Source organism: Ambystoma mexicanum, chromosome 1q (assembly GCF_040938575.1).
Source record: "Ambystoma mexicanum isolate Mex_15411 chromosome 1q, UKY_AmexF1_1, whole genome shotgun sequence".
NCBI lineage: Eukaryota > Metazoa > Chordata > Amphibia > Caudata > Ambystomatidae > Ambystoma > Ambystoma mexicanum.
In genome coordinates, this window is record NC_090922.1 from 675,149,869 (window position 1) to 675,172,722 (window position 22,854).

At 50.3% G+C, this 22,854-nt stretch overlaps 1 non-coding gene across 1 annotated transcript; it reads right to left on the bottom strand.

Moving 5' to 3' along the window:
• Window positions 1-18,145: 18,145 nt before the first annotated feature.
• On the bottom strand, window positions 18,146-18,306 carry LOC138565553 (U1 spliceosomal RNA). Its single transcript, XR_011301395.1, has one exon. It is a non-coding gene; the product is annotated as a U1 spliceosomal RNA (small nuclear RNA).
• Between the last annotated feature and the right edge of the window lie 4,548 nt (window positions 18,307-22,854).

The following is a 22,854-nucleotide window of genomic DNA, read 5'->3' on the forward strand; positions in this document are numbered from 1 at the left end:
CCCTTGATCAGCTGGCCCAGGACCAGCAGTCAATACTGTGGAGCGTGACCCTGCACCCGTACCCACATAGACGTATGTACCAACACTGACTGGCCCTGTGAGGGGTCTTCCCCCTTCAGACGTTTGGGTACAACAGGACCCACACTCAATGCACTTACCTGCAACAGAACAGAGGAATCAAATTCAGGTTCACCATCAGAGCCAAAGGTTTCCTCAGAAGGGGACTCCCACTGAGTCTAGGCCAGGATGGCCTGTAGCACCAGTGGATCTTCATGGGCTGCCACACCACATCCTCCACTGGTGGTTGGTTGTGGCTCAGTATCCTGTTCCTCCTCCACCTCCTCCTCTGGATCCAGTGCCTCATCACCTGCACATGGACAGAAAAATACATGAAGAGCCATGTAAATAGCATAGCCCACACACGTAGGCATCACAATGTCATCATGCAACACATTAACCTGCCATGTCACAAACTCCCGCACGTATGCAGTGTAAATGGAAGTAAAGGGTAGCATGAAAGCAGCCATGGACATGTGTGTAAGGGCTAAATACCACATGTAGTGCATGGTGCATAGCACCTGCTTCACACACGAGCACCTGACTGGCATAGTTCAGTCCCCAACATCACTGATGCAAATACACAGATCCCACGTAGCATAGCCATGCCTGATCTGTCAAACTCGATGAGAGGGAATTAGCTGACTACTGTCCCAGAGCCTCGTACATTGGATTTGACATGACATTACATGTAATTCACAAACTTAATACACTCAAGTGTCACAAGGTGCTACGATGCAAGGGTGGTGGAATAGAGTGAAGCCTGTCACACCCATCCCATGAGGCGAGGTCACAATGACATCACACGAGTGAATAGGCACAGTGAAGGTGAGACATGGGGTTGGAAGTGGGAGTGGCAGTGCAGTACATGGGAACGGCATCCAAATAAAATACAACTACATAATCAGTAATGAAAATGCGGCGGGCTGGTGGCAGTGGAAGTTTAAGTGCAGACATCAGGTGTCAATTGCTGCTAGAGGGTTGTAGGGATACAGTAAACAGCCACCAAGTTCGGGGGATGATAGGGAGGCACTGCATGGGTTCAACTGGTGGCTCAGAGGGCCGTGTTGGAGATCAGAGTATGGGCAGGTGACTTGTGCATTCTCTCAGTCATCCAGGACTCTAGCAGGGGAGAGGAGGAGAGAAAGCACAACACATGAGGAAGCATCAGAAGTGCCTCCAGACCCAGAGAAGGTTCACCTCCAGTTCCATTGCGGCAGGGAGGCTGTACCAGAGAGAGGCCCCAGCCGAATTTAGACATTAACCACCAACTAATTGCTATGAGAAGTAACTGACCCTGAAGGAGTAGGAAAGGGATGATCAATGACCATGAGAAGGAAGCAAATTTGGAAGATGGAGTTGAAGGAACTGTGGCCCCAGGACCCATAAGGCCCTGTGGACAATGCACAGGGATTTGAAATGAACAGTCATAGCCACTGGGAGCCAGTGCATTCATCACAGTCCTAGGGAGATACAATACCTGGCCCCAAGACAAAATGACAATTCCCACAGTCCAGTTCTGGATGAGTTGCAGAGGGAAGAGAGTAGAAGCACAGAAATCTTGGTAGAGGCCGTTGCAGTATCCCACCATAGGCATGACCAGTCCTCTGAATACAGTGAGCTGCTGAGCGAAGGAGAGGAAGGGAGGAATACCTCTGATGAGGTGCAGTTGGCAGGGTGACCTCTCAGAGACATCAGAGATGTGCGGAGAGAGGGCGAGTGTGGAGTGGAAGATTGTCACAGGCTATTCGCCATCACAGGTTGGAGCAGGATGAGGGCCAAGAGAGGCTGAACAGAGAGTGACATGCAAGGAGTGAGCCGGTGTGGTGATGGGGTTTGTCACGGTGTGCATCACATTGTGCGTATGCAGTCTGCAGGACAACAAGCACGTGTCAGTCCACTATGACATGGTTCACCCATGGCAGTCATGTAAATGCAGGCAGAATTGCCAGACAATCATTACACTTCATCCAAACAACATACACATGTCCTGGACACTGACGCATCATCACTCACCAGACATTCCTTCATAAATTGGCAGGTCTCCCATGCCTTGGATCTGCTCCACATGAATCATATCACTTATGATCTCCTCATGTGGAGTGAGTTCTTCGTCCTCTCGTGGTGTCCCACCTCCAGTCACCAGAGTAGAGGCGTAGTTGGCACCCAGCTTATCTTTGGCTCTGCGCCTGAGGTCATTCCAATGCTTCGCTGCCTCAGAAGCTGTGCGCCTCTCATTGGCCAAGGCGTTGATACGATCGGTGACGCACTGCCAGTGAGCCATATGCTGGGCAGGCGTATGTGTGCTCCCTGCCCACACAAGCATGTCATCTTCGTGTTCCCGCACATAGTCCACAAGGATCTGGAGTTCTGCATCACTAAAGCTCATCTTCCTCAATGTGTGGGTCTCCTGTGCCGTGCCTCGGGTATGAACCTGTTTGCCTACTGCACGCTTTGCCTTCTTGCAAGGTCGTGCAGACCCTGAGTGGCTGGGACCACTTGGGTCAGTAGGGGCTGGAGCACTGATGGACTGAGCTGAGGCATCACTCACTGATGCTGTGACTGTAGGTAGCCTTGCAGGCATCTCTACCTGGGTGCTGGTGGATGGACCTTTGTCCGCATGTCTCTTGCCCTTGGAGACACGGACATGTGCCCCTGCGTCTCTGCGGGCCTGGACTGGGACCACTAAAGGCCTGCCTGGGTGACCCTGAGCCTGGGTGGTGGCTGTGCAGCTGCCCCTGCAGCTTCCTCACCCTGCCTGGTGTGGACAGCAGATGGCATTGCTGTCCCAGGACCCTGGGTGCTGGTGACTGGACCTTTGTCCACACGTCTCCTGCCCTTGCAGACATGGACATCCGCCCCTGGGTCTCGGCAGACCTGGACCAGGACCGCTGCAGGCCTGGCTCGGTGACCCTGTGCCTGGGTGGTGGTTGCTGCAACTGCCCCTGCAGCTTCCTCACCCTACCTGGTGAGGGCAGCATATAGCATTGCTGCCCCAGGACCCTGGGTGCTGGTGGCTGGACCTTTGTCCACATGTCTCCTGCCCCTGGAGACACAGACATCCACCCCTGGGTCTCTGCGGGCCTGGGCCGGGACCACTACAGGACTGGATGGGTGACCCTGTGCCTGGGTGGTGGTTGCTGCAGCTGCCCCTAGAGCGTCCACACCCTGCCTGGTGTGGACAGCAGATGGCAATGCTGTCCAAGGATCCCGTGTGCTGGGGATGTCAGCATCAGCTGCTTCTCCCTGACCCAGTTGGGTGGATGGCATGGTTCTCACTGCATGGCCCTGGGCACCTCTGCCACCTTGGCCACCTCGGCCTCCTTGGCCACCTCGTCCCCCTTTGCTTCCCTTCCCACTTGTTGCCCTACCAGTAATGGCACTGATGGATTAGTGCAATGGGAGGTGCAGCTATCAATTGTCCTGGGCAATTTGAGTGAGGGGACAGTGTACGTGAAGTTAAACGTACCAGTGTGCCCCAGAAAGGCTCAATGTAGCCCCTGGGTAAAAAGAAACGGGACGCGTAACGGACAGGACCCCCAACAAATGAAAAATACGTGTATGTGACCCCTCGGTAGCCCACGTGTAAAGGAAAAACATAACACAGTATGCTATGGCACCCGACAAAACAAAAAATACGTACACAAAGGACATGTGAGCTACTGTGATGTTAAATAAGGTTACGTGACACACAGGGGCACCCACAGAATGCAAAATACATACGCAACTCACCGTCAGCCTCCAAGGAACACGCGCATGTGCGCGGAGGCAATCCCCCACCAAAACAAGAGGCTTGCACGGTCACAGAAGTTAAGAGATCGCGTGGAAACGAAGTCCACACGTCCGTCCGCTATAACTTGCGCAAATGTGTGATGTTCTCCTACGCACTACTTTATCCCGATCCTGAACGCCAGGCCCAGCGTTCAGCATGTGTCACGTAACTTATGTGCTTAGGCCCTTTCCTTTGATTTGACTTGTGTGAAGGACAGTCATGTATGTGCTTGTGTGTTAATTGCACATACCAGTGTGTCGTGGAGGGTGATGATGTTTGGGGACTTTGCCAGTGCAATTCATGTGCATATGTTTTGTGCATTACATTCAAATGTACAGTACCCTGATGTTTTGTTTTCTATGTCTCCTTATCAACAGCGACGTTGGAAGAAGAGGGTGGAGAAGGTGCCGTGGAGCAAGGCAGTGGGGGGCCCCCACCAGGCACAGACGCAAGGCCAAGTCGCGCTCTCAGCAAATTTCACCTTCGGGGAGTGAGGAGACTGGTGCAGCATCCGAGACAACAACCGCAGCTGCTGAGGGAAGGTCCAAGAGGGCGAATGTGGTCACAAACTCCTCGGCAGTGCGAGGGAAGGTGAGGTCGCACAGGGGCAATCCAATGCGGAAGACGGTGGGGAGGCTTCCAGGTTGGTGGGGGAGGAGGAGGAAGAGGAGGCTGCATCAGCCTAGTCCATCGGGCCCGGCAGGGGTGATGAGGTGGATGTGACTGGCGCAAACCAGAATTCGGGGCAGGAGGCAGTGCAGGTCACCATGGAGAGGCCTGTGCCTAATCCTGCCCCTGGGACTGCGACTGCGCCAGTGTGCACCTGCGGGCATGCCCAGGCCGGACCCATCCGCAGGTGGCGGATGTTTCCACACAAACGGAAACACCAATACCTGCAGATGTTGCCTTTGGGGACAGGGTGTATCCGTTTCTAGCCGGTATCATGAGGCATACAGGCACCATTTGTGATATTGTGTAGGCTTCCAATCGGGGGCTTGCAGATCATCACAATGAGATCTTGCGTCTCGTGAACTGGCTAGCACATTTCCTGGTCTCGAATTGGGTGCATGGGCTGGCCACTTCTGCAACCCCCTCCTCGTCTTCCTCCTTTGTGTGCCAGTCGTCCTCACTGCCGCCTTCCGGCCAAGATACCACCAGGACCCCCTGTGAACCTGTCCCAACCCTGGCGGCCAGTCTAATGGAGTCCACATCCCTGCCAGAGTCGGGTGTCCGAGTTGGATCAGCTGAGGTGGTCACCACACAGATCCAGCCGGCGGCAGGAGCTGTGGCAATGGAGGGAGAGCAGGCACAAAGGAGCAGGGCATTTGCACGACAGCCCCTGTGGGTTTCATAATCCCAGAGGCTTTCCTTAAGGAACAGGCAGCAGGCTATTTGGCAGCAGCAGGTGCGGAGTAGGAAGCTACATTACTCGGGGCATACCAACTCAGGGAGGCATGTATCGCCCATCAGGTAGGAGGCAAACGTGTACCTTACACAAAGGATGTCTTCCGTGCTGGAATGTTTCGGGCAGCAGATCAGGGCAGAGCGGCAGCGGGCACGGGAGGCATGACTCACCATGGCCAGGGTGGAGATTTCATTGCGTCGGGCAGAGAGGCGGGCTGAGGTCCTCGAGGAGACTTTTAGGGAGTGGGAGAGCAGCATGTTGGAGTCCCTGCAAGTCCTCGAGGTTAGAGCAGAGGCCTGATTAGGCGAATTGGACGCAGTGTTGGATTATGCCCTGGCAGAGACATTGAGGGAGCATGGTGAGGAGGAGGACTAGCCAGCTGCCCTTGTAAATAGTTCTTTAGTGACAAGTTTCATTTTAAAAAAACATGTTTTGGAGTTTTTGGACTACACTCCACTTTCTACTTTCTGTACATAGTTTGTGTGTGATTTCCCTTTTGTTTTCTTTATGATTTGGAGTGCTAATTGAACTTTTCTCCATGTTTCTTTGTACATAGTTTAGTGGTGTTTTCATATTTTATTTTGAATTTACATTGCATGAATTATTTTTTTTATTACATTTGAATTATTTTATTATAAGACTTTTAGGGACATGGACCTATTGTGAGACTTTTCCTTTTTTTATGTAAATATTTGGAATTTTAGTTTTGACATTTTAACATTTTCTTTGTTTCAAAATGTACATATTTTTATTTATGTTTTGCAGTTTGTATGACATTAATACAACTGTATAATATATTTTGATTTCATTACTCTCAGTAATGGCTTCTCTGACTTTTCTTTCAAATTTTTACTGATTTGTTTCTCTATTTGGTGTCACAGATAATGACCATTGTTGGTCATGTGTGTGCTTACTTGCATGTATGTGTCATGTTTGCTATCCATTTGCGTGTTTCAGTTACAAATGTGCATGACCACTGGAAGTGTGTGAAGGGTGAGTTTCGGTATGCACAGGGAAGTTTCATTTGCTATCACTTGTGCACCATCACTGTGTATTGGTCCTCACTGTGTTGGGGGTGGGGTTGGGGTAATGATTGGTTTGTGGAATGTTCATGATATTTGGCCAGGAATTGCTTGATGCAGTGTAACGCAAATGGCATGCTTTGACTTTCACAAGCATGTGTTTGTGCTATTTTCATTGTCTGTGCTGTGATTGGGCATCTTACACCGGCAATCACTTTTGGCATTTCTATGTTTTTGCATTTCTCCACACAAATGCAGCAGTCTCGGTGGGTAGCGCCCTTTCTGATTGCCATGTATTCATTCAGTACTTGAGTCACTGCTCTTTGCTTGTGCTTTTGGTACTGACCTGCTAAACTCGTGTTGGAATCTGCATTGGTCACGTGGCTGTCCTCTGAACTTGGGCTAAGATCCCCTTGCATGCCATTTGCACACCTGCACTGCTTCCCTGGCATCCTCCACACTTGGACTGTTTTCATGTATGGCAACAGCCACTTACCTGCACTTAACACCTGCTGTCTGCAATCAGGCTTGGACTTGACACATGCTGACCGCAGTTTCTTAATTCTCTACATTGTTCTATTTGTTATGCTGTACTTCACTTTTACACATTTACTGCAATGCCCCCTCACCCAAACCCCTTATCTCCTTCCCCACTTCCAATGCACTGTCACAATCTCAATGTCACCTGCCCTACCAGGTTTGTTGTCTCTGTTGTCACTGTGTTACCCATCCCCAGACTCTTTGCGGCTTCTTACACTTGTGTATATGCGCTTTATGATTGCCATGTCATTTGAAGAGATGTCATGTCATGTCCTTCACACATGGAAGGAACAGTGATGTGTTTATTAGGTTATCTGTTCTGGTAATGTCAGCTCATTGTGGCTCTGGATTGGGCTGGGGTGCGGAGGGGGTACGCGCATAGTTTTCACACGATTTCGCTAGGGAGGCTGTATACTTGACCAGGGATGGCGCGGGGCCTTGCGCCGTGTTAGGCATTTCACTAGCTTTTTACTGCGCGTGGGGGAGTTACTGGCGCTGCTTGATGTTCCTTGCGCCACGGCTAGTGATGCCTCCGGAAATCCATGAATACCCATGCCGCGCAATTGTTTCTTTGCGCCATGGCTAGCGCACGCATGGCGCTTGTGCCTTTTCTGCGCTGGATTCTATGAATCGGGCCCAAAAGGTGGGGGGAGTCTGCTTGCCTTGAATCCTTTCCCTTTATAGTGCGTGGGTGGGGCAAAACTGTGTAGATCCTTAGCCTATGTAACCAAACGTATTAATTTAATTCATTCCCGATTTGGCAGAACACTACGGGGTGAATTTTCATAAAATTCGAAATTAACAAAGCTCACTTCCCAGTGTGCCCTGAAAACTATAGCCTATAATTTTATTGGGTAATCCTTGTTGTCCAGCTGGCCCCGACTTCTTAAGGAAGAGGGGTGTCTTTGTTCTGAAATTGGTCCAACCTTTTCATCCAGCTTCCCCAACACAGGCCTTTCAGTAAGGGGGGTCTGAAATCCATAATTCCCCAAAGCATTCCAATTTCTCTCTCTGACTTCCCTACATAGACCAAAGCAAGGGGGTGGGTAGTCTGAAAAACAAAGTGATAAATCACCCTGTGTTTTTTTTTAAACCAGAAGTTTGGGCGAAATTATATTATTAATCAATATGTTCTTGTTAACTCACTTTTATGATTTATTTATGCTGAGAGAAGTGGTGTTTTCGATATTTTCATGCTAATTTCTATTACTGTTAATTTAAATAAATACCAATCCACCTGCCTGGTTCTCGGTTATTTGTTAGTTAAGGGGCGAGCGATCCAAGGGGCATGATATGGGTCTGAGATAGGGCTAAAAAAAAGAATCTGTTAAACAGTTTGTTGAATAACCACTTGAGTGGGGAGGGAAGGGACTTCCTGTGCTTAGGGTGGCTTCTTAATAATCCGTTAGATGGTGCTGCTGTGGTGAGCTGTGCCTCATTGTTTGGTTGGTTTCTCTCAGTTGGCCAGTTGGAGATTGCCTCTTGTGGTGTTCCCCTGGTGCTGCAGTGAGCTGTGTGGGTATCCGTATCGGTTGTTTAAGTGTGTGTTGATAATGAGGGGAGATGTGTAGATACTGCCTGTCTCTCTGTAAACGTATGTGTTCCTGAGTACATGTGATGCCCCATGATGGAATTCTGTCCCCTGAGTGTCCACCCAGGATCGCTGGGAGATCAGTTACTTGGGTGATGGGCATCGGTAGGTTTCTCATGTACATAATTCTTATACGTTACACTTAATGAAGGATTTACCTGGCCCCCAGAGTACTTCATGAGTATCAGGATACTTCAAGTCAGGTGCAGATAAGTATGTTGAAACATCCACTGGTATATCTACTCTTCAGAAGCCCCAGGTGTAACTGATGCTGCTGAAAAACTCCCCATATTCCAGGCATAACATTCCACATGACATCATTAAGCCACCCATGCACACAGCAACACTCAGACATACCCACACAAACAGTTTGGCACACACGTCTTGGATGCTGACCAAGCAGAGGCAGGTGTGGTATCAGCTGCCCACTGGAATTCCTCGGGAATCGAGAACATGGGAGTTCTAGGGTCAGCAGTTGAGTCCTATTGTTGTGTGGGAGGTTTTATGCAGGGTTTTAACAAAAAGTAACTAATAAATAATAAAGAAGATTGATACTTACCAAGCCTCAAGACCATCCATTTCAACTGGTGACTAGGAGGTGAGGGGACGCTGCACCATGCCACCCACCCATGAATACGCTCAGGATGAGTTTGCATGCAGAAATCAAGCGCCAAGCCAGAGGGGACCATAGGCAGTGCGGTGAGCACCAAAGCCAATTGTCTCATCAACAAGGTGATTTGCACTGTGCACCTCCAAGTTAGGGTGATGCGCCCAGTGAGGCGAGTAGCTCACAAACAGTAGCTAGTGTTGCATCACGTGCATCTGCAGTAGCACATGACACTCCCTGACAACAGGCTGCAACAGGGGTGTTGCTAGGTCTAGAAAACGGCCAAGGCTACGCTAATGTTGGGACTGTCGGGACTCGAGGCTAGCCAACCTTTTGGTTGTACCCCCTGAGCTTTTATCCGGGGATACAACCAAAAGACCCGGGGCTGTAGCCCCCCACTCCTCTCCTAGCAACACCTCTGGCTGCAAGGAGAATTGCGAGAGTTAGGGGCAGTTGAGTCAAATGCTGTGCACGTCCACACCCTCTACAAAGAAGATGCTTTAGAGCAGGCTTGTCCAACCTTTTTGAATGTGGGGCCAAAGCATTCACTTTTTGTCACCCAGTGGGCAGGCGAGCAAAAAGTCAACAACCTCACCCAAAGCAGTATATTAAAAATAGATAGTGTGTGAACTTTGACACAATAGCATCACAGGCAATGATAGCGATGCAGTCCTAAAGATAGCTTTTGGTGTCAGGGGCAGTAATCAAAGGTTAGTTGCTTTTGATTCCTTTCAGTGTGTATGTGTTAATATTTGTCTGAAATAGTGGGTGGGATCGTGCGTAGCGAGGGAGCTATGAGGATCTAGTGATGGGTTGGGGGATCCCCCCCAAGAATTTTTTTTTAAATATTGGGTTGACATGGTGCATTTTACAGCAGAAAAAGTGACCAAAAAGCCTTAAGTTTACAATCAGTTCTAACTGGGAACATGAAAATTACATGTTGTATTCCTTGCAGACGGCTACTTTTTCCTGAAGAAAGGGGAGGCTGGTAGAGGAGATGAGGATGGAGGCTGTGACGTGGAGCAGATAGGAAGAGAAGAGGAGGAGAAAGTGGGGGAAAAATGTGAAGTGAAAAGAGGAACAGAAGGAGCAGGAGGCCAAAGAAGGGGAGGACCAGGAGACTGCAGAAAAACAATTTCTGCCACAAGACCAGGGGCTCTGTGTGCAACCAACCTAGCAGGCCCAGTGCACACTTTACCTTTTCTTTCACCAATAAATGTGGCCTGTGGGTGCCTGAGCTGCTCAGAGCTGGCCCTCTTGACTGCAGCAAAATACATTCTGCCACAAGACCAGGGGCTCTGTGTGGAACCAAACTACTCACACACGTGACTTTTTCTTTCTTTCACCAATACATCAGGGCTGTGGACGCCTGAGCTGCTCAGGGCTGGCCCTCTTGACTGCAGCAAAATAAACTCTGCTACAAGACCAGGGGCTCTGTGTGCAAACAACCTGACTCGTACATGTAACTTTTCTTTCTTTCACCAATAAATCAGGGGAAAGCGTGAATTCAGTCCCCCACTACCAGAAATAATGCAGTTGGGGGGGCGCTGTTGCGCTCGTTAAGATGGCTGCCTGAACTGGAGCTCTGTGCTATGAGGCACCTTTCGTTTGCAATATCTGCATTAGAGTGCCTTCTAACCCTGCATTAATCGTGTGAGCAGACCTCCTCTAGACCCGGCAGACACTGCCTCGATCCTGTGCCCCGAGTCGGTCCCCATGCGGAGATCTGCCACGTTGGGGGTGGACCGGGTGCTGAGGGTGCGTCGCCCTGTCTCCCCGCTCCGGCACGGCACATCCTCTGGCGCCGCGAATTTGGGGCCTGTGGCGGGGGAGGGGTGCTGAGGCCACGCTACACTCCTGGCCCGCCCATCTGTGGCCCACGGCGGCCTGGGCTGAGGAGCCTGCCGCTTCCCGGACCTGGTGATCCTTCACAGCTGTGCGCACCGCTCTGCGGCTCCTTCTGGGCAGCTCTCTGTTGTCCAATCCCCGCTGGACCCGTAAACCTGCTGAGACCCGGAGGCCCATTGCAGTGCAGAGCACCAGCTCCGCTGCCTCTGCTGAGTGGCCTCTGCTGCCCCGGCACCTAGTGAGCCCGGACGTCCGCCTGGAGCAGGAGGTCCTTTGGACTACAGAGAGCCCCGCTCTGCTGCTCCTCCTGAGCGGCATACCAGCGCCCTGTGCCCGAGGAGCATAGACGCCTGCCTGGACCTGGGGTCCCCTGCCACAGAGAGTGCTCTGCTCCACTGCCCCCCCCCCGGGCAGCGTGCTGATACCCGGGGGCCAGGGGCCCTGCTGCGTGACTGCCTGACCCTGGAGCCTCCCCGGGGGTGTTCCATATCCGGACATTGCAGTGAGTTTGGGACCCCCCTGCCTGTGCAGTCGTCCTGATGCCGCCTCTTCCTCCCTGGACTGCCTCCCACCCTGTGACCCCTGCCGGGACTGTACCTCCCCTCATTAACAATTAAAGCGGCTGGCGCTGGGACTCTGCCTACTTTTTATGCTCCCGGAGATTGAGGCCCTCCCCCCCAACACATCCTGGTGCTCGTGGCCGCGGTGGAGCGGTCCCCTCTGGCAGTTGTCTGCACGCTCCACGCGCCTTGAGACTTTGACACACCGGGCCTACCACTGGTTCGCCAGACTGGAGCCTCCCCCCAGACAGCTCCTTAATAACCTCCTTGGGGCATTCGGGTGGAGGCCCCTCTACAGACTCACGCTGGCCGTACCCTCAGCACATGATTACCTATGGGAGATCCTGAACCCCCACGGTCCTCGGTTGGATAGTTGCGGAGCCGGACCCTTCTGCCGGGCTGTGTGGCGGTTGAAACCTCTGCTGCGGCTAAGCCCCTTGTGACCCAAGGGCCCCTGCCTGGGCTACATCACTGCTGCCTGATCTCAGGTCCCTGCCTGACTCTTGTTACTCTCAATCCCTTCACTGCGGTACTCCACCATCCCATTTTCTGCCAAATGAGGTGAACCTCTCAACCCTCCACACTACACCGGAGCACACAGATACTGTTATTCTCAATACTGATGCAGCACTTCACTTGCCGGCTCCCGGTCTCTTCTGGGTCGTACTAAGATAATTTCATACTAGTGGTTTCACCTCAGTCTACTCAGAGTGCGCTCATCGCAGCTGGCCCGTGTGGTCCTCTCCGGTTCCATTAGCAGGTAGTCTACCACCACTCTAAAAACTCACATTTAACTACCGAACCGCTCTATGTTTCAACTCTGTGAGCCCTTGGACCTCCTGAACACCCCAAACAGCTCACCCGACCCCTCCGGCGACCCCCCCTTCTTTCTTGACTTGGCTCGGCTCATCTGCACCCCTCCTGGGCCTCTAGGCCTGCTGTCCGCCTGGCGCCATGACTAAAGGAACGGGAAAGAAACAGAGCGCGATTAATATGTTCACGAAGGCCCCGTCGGGAGCGTTGTCAGAGCCTCCTGAACAGGAATCATCCAGCCCATCGAACTCAGACCCCCCTGAATCTCAAAAAATGATGGAATTCATTCGGGAGGGGTTCACTACGCTTCACAGTAAACTGGACGACATGAACGACACCATATCCTCCATCAAGGCCCACATGGAGAGGACGGACGGCCGGGTGGCCGAGATCGAGACGTGGGTGAGTACCACCGAGGATCACTTGGGCTCCCTCATGGCGGAGGTCTCGGCACTCTCTACCTGTGTCACTGAGGTTGAGAAAAAGAATGAGGACCTCGAGTCGCGCTCGAGGCGCAATAACCTCCGCATTATCGGAATACCTGAAGAGGGCATACGGGAACCTATGGAGGACTATGTTGAGTGCACCTTACTCACACTTCTTGATTTCCCAAAGCTCTCCCCACATTTCACGATCGAGAGAGCCCACTGAGCCCTTACTGCGAAACCCAGGCCTGGCGCACCCCCCGACCCGTCATAGCCAGAGTACTGAATTTCCGTGATCGAGATGCCCTCCTTAGTGCAGCAAGAGCAAAGGGTGATCTCCTGTTGGGGGCTGCCAGGATCCACTTGTATCCGGACTTCTCAGTGGCAGTTGAACGGGAGCATAAAACATTTCTACCGGTGAAGAGGAGACTACGGGACCTAGAGGTCAAATACTCTACGTTATACCCGCCAAGGTGAGAATTGAACACTCCAACCAAGTGTACTTTTTCACAATCCCGGAGGAGGCTTCTAGGTTTATTGATGAACACTTTCCCGGTTGATCCCCAGTTCTTTTCTTCAATTCACCCATTCATCACTACTATACACCTCGGCTGATCACATACAGCCTGGGGCACCCCTTGGGCCTCGAAATGCGCAAGTAACAATTTAATATTTGGCCTAACTCTCCTCTATGGCGCCCATCCACTACTATAGAGTTCCTTTACCACATGTTGTTGAATCCAGTTACATGCCTTACGTGATTACTAGGGAGGTTCCACCTCCCGACCTCGAGAATATTGCATTCCCTCTTTTTGACTGTGCCTCCCCCACCCTCACACGGTCCTGCCCGGGTTGTGCATGAGGTCACTACTAGGCACCATGTTTATCCTTCATGTGCCTTACGGTTCGGAGCATTTCCGCCAGGCCAGTTCACAGGCCCCCCCGGCGTTGATGCCATTGGTTTGGATTTGGTTGTTTGGGGTTGGGGTCACCATTCTTCTGTTTGGGGGAGGGATGTGGGAGGGGATGGGTAATGTTGGGTTGTACGTTAAAAAAGGCTTGGTATCCACGAGGAAGGTGGAGCATGGGGCAACATTGTCCCATTGTTGTTATAAGACTGAGCAAACAGTGCATAGACCTTGGGGATCACTGTGTTGTTATCCTGTAATTACTGACAAATATCTCTGATCTGTTGATTGAGGACAACTTAACTCTCATGAGTTGGAATGTGCGAGACCTGGGAAACTATAAAAAATTGAGACAATTATAGCTTCAGGTCGAACGACATGGGGCCAAAATCCTGTTTCTGCAAGAAATGCACGCCTGCACTGAGCACTGCGAAAAGTTCGCCAAAACATGGGGCCCTCAAAGGTACTTTACTAGCTACTCCACCCAGAGCTGTGAGGTCATGATCCTGATTCACAGGAGCCTTAAATTCAATCCCATATCCACACAGATTGACCCCCAGGGTAGATATGTGCTACTCCATGGTATCCTGCAGAATAAGGAGGTGGTACTGTTAAATATTTATGGTCCCAACATCGACGACCCAGAGTTTTACTTGCATCTCACGTCCCTCCTTAACAGCTTTTCGCTCATACCAAACCTCTGGGGAGGTGATTTTAACACAATATTCGATGTACACCTAGACAGATCCGGCTCCAGACACCGCCAACTTTCCAGAGCAGCCTACACTACATTGTCATCTCTTCCCCGTATTTCTTTGGTGGATGCATGACGACTCCTCTACCCCGACTCCCATTCCTACTCCTTCTATTCCTCGGTACACGACTCGTACTGTCGAATCGATAGATGGCTGGTGTCTGATATACTTATAAGGAATGTGTCCGGCCTCACGATCCTTCCCAGAACCCTCTCTGAACATTCACCAGTGACCATTACCCTCAGTTGGGGCCCAGATCGTGACTGGGTCAGAACCTGGGGAATGAAACCCCACTCTCTCCTCGACCCTGTCTTTAGCTCCGAGCTTGAGACCGCCATCGAGGAGTTTTTTTAAATTAACACCAATACGGTATCCTCGCAGGCCACCCTCTGGGAGTCTTTTAAGGCATACATTAGAGGTATTGCTCTGTCCAATGAAAACGGCATCCCTAAAATGATCCGCAGAGGAATCGCTGAAAGTGAAGCCACGCTGTCCACACTGGAGGCCCAATGCTCGCTTCACCAAACTCTGGAACTCCTAGCATCAATTGGTGCAGAGCTCAACACATTCCGCTCTTTAGCGGACCGTGAACTGAGATTTCTGGACAGCTCAGGCCTTGCGAGGAAGTACGGCGAGGGCGAGCGCTCGAGCCGCTTTCTGGCCAGGCTTCTCTGCTGAGAGTTCGGTACCCCACCCATCCCCGGAGTGGAGAGACCCGACGGCTCCCTGGCCACGACACCACAAGAAATCAACTCCGAATTCCACTCCTTTTACGAATCCTTGTATGCCAATGTGGATAGTGTTTCATTAGCGGAGATCGATTCCTACCTTGATAATCTCCCCCTCTCGTCCCTCTCCTCTGAGACCATTGCTTCCCTCGAGAACCCATTCACCCCCGAGGAATTCTCGGACACCATTGACTCACTCTCATCAGGCAAATCCCCTGGCTCCGACGGCATCCCCTTTGTTTTACAAACACTTTAAACCTCTCCTCCTTCCTCACTTGATGGCCCTTTGGGAGGAATCGGTAGGGCGGGCCCTCTCCCCCCTCGCTCCATGAAGCCACGATAACCGTCTTGGTGAAACCCGATAAACCCCCTACACAATGCGGCTCCTACTGCCTACTCTTGCTTATTAATAGTGATGTAAAAATGTATGCCAAACTTTTAGCCCTACGCCTTGTCCCCTACATGTCATATATTATCCATCCAGATCAAGCAGGATTTATCCCGGTACGCTCCACCTCCCTGAACTTGAGACGCCTCTTTAACATTATAAGCAGAATTAAACCAAGCATCCACGCTGTAGCTGTGACACTTGATATGCAAAAAGCTTTTGACTCTGTCTCGTGGAAATATCTCTGGCGGGTACTTGAAAAATGCAAATTCGGCCCCTGCTTCCTCTCCTGGGTCAAACTGCTATACTCCAGTCCAGTAGCTAGGGTCTGCACCGAAGATCGGAGTTTTCCCCTTTTTCCAATTGCTAGGGGAACAAGACAGGGCTGTCCCTTCTCCCCCTGGTCTTTGCCATTGCGATGGAGCCAATCGCAGACATCCTTCGTCAATCCCATGCACAGAGGGGCCTACATACTGCTGGTCAATCAGACATAGTGTCCCTATATGCGGATGATGCCCTTCTTTTAATTCGCTCTCCCGATACCAACTTGGCACCGATATTGGAAGACACCATCCTTTTCGGGCGCATCTTCGGCCTCAAAGTGAATTGTTCTAAATCCACCCTGTTCCCACTCACTGCCTGCACACGCCCCCCTCCCGACACCCTAGGGTTCGCTTGGGCCCAATCAAACTTCACCTACCTACGTATAATGGTGTCTCATCACTTCGCAGGTGTTTTTGAGGAGAACTATCAAAAATACCTTACAAGCCTCACAACAAAGTCACTGAGTTGGGGCAAACTCCCGATCTCTCTTGCGGGCAGGATACGAGTGCTGAAGATGGTGGTACTACCCCAGCTTCTGTACAGATTCACCAACATCCCTCTGTGGCCGGGCAGTGGGTTCTTCCAGGCTTTGACTCGTATCCTCAACACTTTCCTTTGGCACTCTAGTGCCGTCCGGCTCAAACTCAAAACCTTGGCCACCCCAATGGAGGTTGGCGGCTTCGGCGCACCCGATTTCCTTAAGTACTGGCTAGTAGCACAGCTCCAATACACATCATACTGGTTTAACGCATCGGATCCCCCACCCCATGTCAGACTAGAGAGGCTATCTGTCAGTGACCATGATATCCGTTCCCTGATTGTCACACCCACACCGATGGTATCGGAGTCACTCGACCCGGTGACCTGCACGTCTTTGGCCATATCAAAAACTTGGAAGCTACTAGGAATCGCCCACCCATTCCATGGCAACCTACCACTTTGGAACTTCCTCCCGGGGGTCCCACACGTACCTCTCCTTATTGTTCGCTGATGGGCAGAGGCTGGCTTCGAGCTGCTCCACAATGTCTTTGAACAGGGCAATTCCATAGAGTGGACTGACCTCCCATTGTCCCTTAGGTGGAGTCCATCTGTCTGGCTCCAGTACTCATCCCTCCGGAGAACCCTTGAACACAAATAACCCAGCTTCCCAGCAATACCACCAGACAAGCTCATAGTCACGGAGTTAACGTCCCCCACTCCCATGAGGGGCAAAGTTTCCAGACTCTATACTCTATGATATGATATGATATGGAATTTGTAACGCGCCTATACACAAGTGTTTCAAGGCGTGACGAGGCAGGGGGGGGAACAAGGGGAGACAGACAACGATCCTACTAGGCCAGGTGTCATTCAGATCGCGCACGTGCAAGGGTAGAGGGGAAAGGGAAAAGTGCAAGGGGGAAAGGGAGAAAGGGAAAGTGCAGTACAGGGTTAATACATGATAAATAAAAGGGCCAGCTGGTGGAAAGTGCACGGTAAGTGCAGACAAGTGCTGGGAAGGGGGGCTGTAGGGATACAGACAAAGTCCCGCAGTGCAAGGGATGCCCGGGAGGCAGTGCAGGGGAGAGTGGCTGGGCCAAGGACCGAGAACGGTGAGTGGCCAAGCTATTTCAGTCCAGAGCTACCCCGCCACTCACTAAACTGAGACAAGCTTGGGAGGACGACCTTGGGCTGGAGATGACGGACGAGCGATGGGCCCATATGTGTGCTCGCATTCATGGGGTATCCTACAATTCCTGATTCAAGTTGATCCTATTCAAGGTACTTCATAGATACCACTACACCCCAAACAGGCTGCACCATATCTCGAACGACCTGTTCCCTGGCTGCCCTAGGTGCGGCTCTGACAACGCTGGCTATATCCACATGATCTGGTCCTTACCGCGCCTCGTCCAATTCTGGAGCGCAATATGCTCAACTATGTCAGACATGCTCGAAGTCCCTATCGCTCCATCTCCAATGAGATGTCTCTTCCATGAACTCCACCGAGACCCCAAAAAACTAGCTGGTCTTTGCATGCTACTCGCAGTACGCTCAATATTACTCTGCTGGCTTCGGCCTACCACACCTACCCACGCCCATTGGCTCACGGCGGTTACATGGGCCTCAGATACTGAAGAATCCTGGGCTGTACAACAGCCAACCCACTCAAGGCCCAGAGACGTTTGGTTAAAGTTTCGGTCATATATGTCTCCCATCGACACTGTTTCAGACACTTCATCTCCAGCCCTCTCTCCCTCCCATTCCCCCTTCGTCTCCTGAACAGCTCCCCCTCTGCCCCATATCACCCTTGTACATCTCTGATGTGTTCATACTGGTTTTGATTCTGCATTATATGTCTGTATTATTTGCACTGCTCTGATTGTATTTGCTTTGTATGCTACTCGCCTGTTCTTGTGTTACCAAGCCAAATAAATAATAGTTTTAAAAAAAGAAATAATGCAGTCACGTATCCCGGATTTGGGGACATCGCAGGGGTCAGCAAATCCGATGTGCAATGGATGAACCTCACCCTGGGAGTTCTGCCTTTCTGATCACAGATTCTCCCCTAACAGGTAAGTATAATTTGCAAGCAAGAGGGCAGGTGTTGGGCCCGTTCTGGAAGCCCCGTTAAGCGAGGGTGAGAAGGCAGGCACTGACCCATCCCCAGCCCTCTCGGAAGCCACAAAGTCCCAAGACCTGGTAAATTTATTTATTTATGCAATGTTTGTCGGATACCTGTACCCGACAAACATTGCATAAATAAATAAACCTGCCGGGTCCACGTATCCTACAAACATTTCTTAAATAAATAAATTAACCAGGTCGTGGGTGAGGACTGTAACTGCTTCTGGTGACCCATTGAGGACTGTAACTGCCTCTGGGGAACCCTTATGTCCCCAGAGGCAGTTGCAGTCCTCCGCCACAACCCGTTCAACAGCCACAACCTGGTTAATTTATTTATTTATGCAATGTTTGTCGGATACATCTACCCGACAAACATTGCATAAATAAATAAATATGCCGGGTCCACATTTTTGTTTCTTTTCTTTTCAGCTGCGCAACAACAAATATGACCTGAATCATTTGTCTGTGCTCCTGAGCCTCGCGCGCCACATAAAATGGCTTGGAGAGCCGCATTGTGGCCCGTGGGGCGTATGTTGGACAATCCTGCTTTAGAGGAAATTATGTTTGTGCACCAAGGTGCGTGCATTGTGGGAGTACTTACAAGATACAATCTGTCAACGCAGCAACCATCATAGGAAGTAATGAGCTTGATGAGCAGTTCGATTTTGAAAACACCTTGAAGATGTTGAGCATTGAGCATCACCTTGAAGATGTTAAGTGCAATTCCTAAATCAGGGATACAGTACTGTGTTACATATGAGGCACATTTCTTCAAAGTGAGACTCTAATAAAAGGATTATGCAAAACAACCATTCACCCCCCACAACCTAGCAGTAGTAGGGGGTCCCCCCTTCCCTGGACAGAATGCAAGGACTGCTGTGAAGAATTAACAATGTGTTAAATAAAAGTAAAACAATACTCTGTTGCTTCATTCCTTGGGTCCAGAAAGCCACCATATAGGGAGATACCACCACTCAGAGATGGTGAAGAAGATGGCATGGTCAAATAATAAGTAGCAATCAGGTAGCTAGATTTGTATCATTATCCCAAAAGAAATGTGGTGATATGATATTATGAGTCATTTGTAATGTGCCTGTACTGAGGTGTATCTAGGTGCGACAAGACAAGGTATGGAAACATAGGAAGGACAAACAAACAATCTCACTAGGCTTTGTGTCATTCAGATCGTGCAAGTGCAGGCAGGGGGAAGACAGGAGAAGTGCCAGGGGGAGGGAGAAACGGAAGTACGGTCAGGGCAGCAATTGCTCTGAGTATGTGCAGCCGGGGGAGCCAGCTGAGGGACTGCAAAAAAGGGGATGGGGGAGACTGTAGGGTTGAAGATACAGCCCCTAAGTGCGTGAAGGCCCAGAGGCAGTGCAGGTGCTTGCAGTTTGTGGAGGAAGCCTGGTGCCCGTTGAGTTCAGATGGTAGCCAGGTGGCCAGCTGGCGCAGCAGACAGGTGGTTGGAGAGAAGCAGAGAAAGCAGAAGCGAAAAGGAAGGTCGTGAGCTGCTTACGGACCCTGAGGTGGTCCTGCTCGGATTTTAGAGGAGCAGGGAGTCCATTCCTGAGTTAACACTAAACATTAGAGGAGAAGGTAGAGATGAGGTGGGACAAAGGGGCCACGTAGAGGTTGAGAAGCCAGGGGGAGAGGTTGGAGCTCTGAGGAACACCACATGTGCAGAGAGAGAAGCCAGACTGATGGTCATGGAGACAACCAACAGATTCAGTTTGGAGAGTGAGCTGGGAGATGGCCAGCTTTTACAAGAGTTTGCCCAAGAAAGGAGTGATAGAGATTGGGTGGTAGTTTGCCAGACACAAAGGTTCGGCGGATGGTTTCTTCCGCAGGGGATGCACAAGAGAGTGCATAACAGGGAAAGGGAAAGTTCTGGTAGCAAAAAATGATTGCAGAAATCGGCCAAGGCTGCAGCGAGGGTGTCGATGTGTTCCTTGATGTTTCTGGAGGAGCAGGGGAGCACCTGCTTGGATGACACTTTCATAGATCAGACTTGTCTAGAAACGTCATCAGAAGTGATCACAGAAAAAGAGGAGAAGTGAGGAGGATACGTGAGGAGGAGACGGGGATGCAGCCAGAAGAGGGCCAAGAGAGGGTAGAGAGAGAGGGAGAGGAAAGAGAGGAGGAGAGAGAGGACAGGGTGTCCTGGGTTTTAGTAGAGAAGTGAGAGGCCATGCAGAGGGACTGGGAGGGAACAGGAGAAGTGGAGACTGTGGCAGGATTGGCCAGCTCTTTGCAGATTTTGATGAGTTTGGCCGTGTGGTTAGAGGCCGAGAGACACAAGCTTGGATGTAGGCTCTATTCTTGGACAGTACAGAGTATCTGTTTTGCCTTTGGAGCAGGTGACAGACAGTTTGTCAGAGGATGTGCTAGATGCCCTCCACTTCCTCTCAGCCACCCTACACTTGCGTTTTAAGGTGGCATGGTTGGAGTCATACCAAGAGTTGCAGTTGGAGGTAGGCTTCAAACGTATTCTCGTGACAGGGGCAAGGACATCGAGAGTGTTAGTGATAGAAAGATGCAGGGTAGGGGGGGCTGTTTCACAGTAGGAGTCAGCCGCAGGAGTTGGAGGAGGAGAGAAAGTAGCAGCAAAGGCCTCCACTGACACACGCTTCATGGGCCAGATGACCGAGAAGGTTGGTGGCAGTGCTGGGGTAGGATTCACCTGGGGGATAGAGAGTGTCAGAGGGGAGGAGAGCAGATAGTGGTCAGTCCAAGAGAGAGGAGTGGTGAGAGGGTTAGAGAGGGGGATGTCAGAGGAGATGAGGACATCCAAGGTGTGCCCGGCAGAGTGTTTTGGACCAGTGGGTAGAATAGAGAGAGAGAGAGAGAGAGAGAGAGTGTTGCATAGATTGCGGAAGAGCCCCGAGAAGCGATTGGAAGCAGCAAAACAAATGTTGAGGTCCCCAAGTAGGAGAAGTTGAGAGGCAGAGGCAAGGAGAGAAGATGAGAGGTGAGCCCATTCAGAGAGGAAGAGGGCGACCTGGCCAGGTGGCCTGTAGATGGTGGCCACAGTTAGAGAGAAACCAGGAGAGATAGAGAGCCTGCAGAAAAGGCATTCAAAGGAGAAGTAGACTTGTATAGGGATGACAGAGGAAGGGCCCCACTCTGGAAGGATCAGAGCTACTCCACCTCCAGAATGGTTGGCTCTCGGTTTGGTGAGTATTTTGTAGCCCTCAGGGAGGAGAGTGTCAAAACTCATGACCGAACTGGCCATCAACCATGTCTCGGTGAGAGCAAGGACATCTAGGTCAAGTTCTTCAAGGAGGTGACCGATGTCAGAGAAGTTTATAGTAATGGTGCAAACATTCACTCCCTTTCTAGGCGAGTTAAGACAATTATTAGGGTTTCCTTTTCGCTGTGACAAAGATGCACTGTTGTGTTTGCCCAACAGTAATTCAAAACACAGTAAGAGTTGATCTTCGTTGCTCATGCGTAAAGGATGACAAAAGTATTAAGTTCTCCTTTTTTGTGAGTTTCTTTATTGTAATACAGGTCTCAATTGGGGAAAAGAAATAACCTTTTCAGTTTTCCATTTCTGTGCAAATCTGATTTTGAAAAAGTCTCCGTTATGAGAAACAAAATAACCGCAACACGTGTTTCACCACTTTACATGTGGATCTTCACGAGGTGAGTATTTTTTAAATTCGTTTTTTTTAAATGAAGGAAAAAATGAAGTGTGAAAAATAAAAGTCAACTTTGATGTATGGCAATTTGCTAATTAGTTCTAATCAAATAAGAGTTGTTGAAGGCTCAACAAAATGGCATTAATGATTGCCACTCTTACCTCTCTAGTATTTTGGCTTTGTTTGTTGGCTCTCCAACTTAAAAATCCTTAATATTTGGATTTCTATTGCAGTTAGTTGACTTCCAATTTTTTGAAAAGCTGCACATTTCAGGTGGGAAAGGAAAGAAAATATGTGTTTGGGGTTTGCTGACTGTAAAATACAATCTGAAATGATGTACACTCACACTGCATATAACTGGTGAAGGTTTATTGAGTGTAATGGTTGACCCACCGACTCTGTCAGCAACGGCATTAAGGAGAGTGCCATTAATTTAGACAATAATAAACATGTGATAATGAAAAGGAAGTCATGTTTGGAATATTGCTGCTTACATTGTCTACTTACTCATTTTAAGTAGAAGTTGATGAAACATTATTTAAATTGCAATTGCCCTGGTGCCTGGGCATCTGATCGCAAAAACTGGTAAATGATGGTAGTGTCGCGACATGTGGCGGCGACACCAAGGAAAGTGTGTGAGGGCCAGGTAACACGATATGCATATCTGGCAACCGTGAACACATTGCCACTGTGCACAGGACAAAACTATTAGCTTTGGGAATACTTGTGTTTTTTTAAAACCATACAGCTCGGGAACATGTTCCACCTACGATCTATTTTTTCAAACTCCTTCTTGGACAACAAATTGTAATTGTAATTGTTTATTTATACAGCGCTTACACACAGGTGGTGTGCTTCAAAGC